The 2,459-nt window shown below is 41.4% G+C and overlaps 1 non-coding gene across 1 annotated transcript; it reads left to right on the forward strand.

Annotated features, from left to right (window-relative positions):
- The first annotated feature begins 491 nt into the window (after positions 1-491).
- On the forward strand, positions 492-563 carry TRNAP-UGG (transfer RNA proline (anticodon UGG)). Its single transcript has one exon. It is a non-coding gene; the product is annotated as a tRNA-Pro (tRNA).
- Positions 564-2,459: the final 1,896 nt, after the last annotated feature.

Below are 2,459 nucleotides of genomic sequence, written 5' to 3' on the forward strand. Positions count from 1 at the left end.
CCTATCCATGTAACTTTTGCTGTCTCTCTTTGACCGCAGCATCATTCCTCAAGTCGCTCCATAAATTCTTTCTAAATATCTTCTTATCATCTAAATGTGTGTACGATGTATGTATGTATATGTGCAGAAGTGACTAAAAGAAAATAACCAGCTACGACTTAATATATTACCATTACATTATCTAACTATTGACAAAATATTCTAAATGTTACGAAGACTTTCAATAAAACAGATCAGTAAAGATAGTAACTGTACTTTAATTCAGGTAAGAGATGTCTGCTAGTGAAGATGTTACTGTCTGTGAGACGAACGGGAAACTACGAGAATATGGAAGAGAGAATGAAACGAAAACATACAGAAATGTGTGCTTGTGAGATATTAGTGTCAGAAACGATTGAAACAGCAAAAACCTTGAACTAAATGTAGAAGAAACTGTACTTAAAACCAAAGGAAGAATTTACTCTAAGTCTGAGATCCCGATTTCTCTACATGGCCTGTTGGTCTAGGGGTATGATTCCTGCTTTGGGTGCAGGAGGTCCCGGGTTCAAATCCCGGACAGGCCCGTAATTTTTAGTTTCATGAGTTCAGTGAAAATACGTATGGAGTGAACGTACGGGTAATAACAGTGAAGATCGTCTACATATGAATGCTTGGAAGGACGATTACAAGCCGCATATTTTCCATTCACCACGTCCCTTTCTAAGATTGTCTTCAACACGGTGACGTCTTCTTGGTTTATTCTGCAAGGTACTAAACGATCTTTTTTCACCTTAGGAGAGCCCCTTAGTGAGGCGGTTAGTGTATTCCATGTTTGTCTCTTCCACTTTGAAAAGCCTCTGCGAATGTAAATGAGACCGTGTGGAAATAGTAAGTACGGTATATTAAAAGCAGCCTGATTATTTTGAAAAGGTTACGTAATTCCACAGGGCCTAAGGAATTAATTAACCTTTCCAAAACAATCAGGTCCATGGCTGACGTGTTTTAACTTGCCTCACAACTTTTTATACCCACGCGTGTAGGCCTGTTATATAGCATTAGCCATTGTCTTCTCCCATTCCTATGTTTCTTCCTACCCTCTTCAGTTGCTATATCAAGGAAGCTAAATACGTAAGACTGTAAAGGAGAGGGATTTGGTTGATACCAGGCCTATTCTACTTCGTCATTTATCATTCTGCTTTTCACATGTACACTGGTGTGGTGTAACATTTCTTCACGTTGTACACATCTAATACGTTTTTATTCAGCCCATACGTATTTCTTCCATCCTATGTAGAGTGTGTCCGCCTAGCTCATCCTTACACCCACTTACCATAAACAACTCTTTTCGGATATTTTCTTTCTCTTCTCATCCAGTTGTCTTCTGCCCCTTCCCTCCTCCCTTTCGGCCCTCTCTCTCTCTCTCTCTCTCTCTCTCTCTCTCTCTCTCTCTCTCTCTCTCTCTCTCTCGCCTCATTTGTCCTCCACCCTGGCCTCTCACACCCATATAACCTCAGCTGTGATCCCGATCCATCATGGTGACACGTGACTGCTGGGAAACGTGTGTGTGTGTGTGTGTGTGTGTGTGTGTGTGTGTGTGTGTGTGTGTGTGTGTGTGTGTGTGTGTGTGTGTGTGTGTGTGTGTGGACAGAGAGAGAGAGAGAGAGAGAGAGAGAGAGAGAGAGAAAGAGAGAGAGAGAGAATTCATAGCTACCTGACTTTTTAATGTAGAGTCCATTGTCCACAGGTGTACGATGCCAGGCGAAAGAAAGTTAGAATTTCAGTTTCTCTCAATTTCCCGCCTCTCCAATTTACGTCAGTCATGCGTCAATCAATAACCAGGGTGATGAATGTAATCGCTCGTTAATATTGATGACAGGTGATTTAGTGATGTAATTACCGGCACATGAGGAGGTGAGTGACGTCGCCTCCACTTCCCCTCCCCAGATTCAACCAGTCAAGGGAAATTCCATCGCCATAAATATGAACGAAAGAGTGAATGAATAAATGAGTAAACGGATAAATAGTAAAAATAAATTCTGTAATCCAAGTGTGAGAATAATTTCCATGAGTTTGCGGCTCGTCTCCTGAAGGTCATGCGGACAAAAAATTTATTCTATCTGATCTTGAAGTCTTCGTAACATCTTTTCCTCAGCGATTTATTTTGTGTTATGGAAGATCCGTAACACCTCTTCCTTAGCGATTTATTTTTGGATATCTGGTTAATATCCCTCTGTATGTTATTTATGCAGTGTATGGTGATACTGAGAGGATGTATGAAGCACAGAAGAGGAGAGTAAGGCGTAATAAACAAAATGAATCGCTTAGGAAAAGGTGTTGGGGAGCTTCCTTAACAAAGAATACGAGCCCTAGCGCTAGACGTGATGCAGGTGACAGAGAAACCTTATGCCTGGAAAACAGCCTAAAGAAACGGTGTGTGTGTGTGTGTGTGTGTGTGTGTGTGTGTGTGTGTGTGTGTGTGT

This window comes from Coenobita brevimanus, chromosome 93 (assembly GCF_032717465.1).
Source record: "Coenobita brevimanus isolate Jiangsu-jjx chromosome 93, ASM3271746v2, whole genome shotgun sequence".
NCBI lineage: Eukaryota > Metazoa > Arthropoda > Malacostraca > Decapoda > Coenobitidae > Coenobita > Coenobita brevimanus.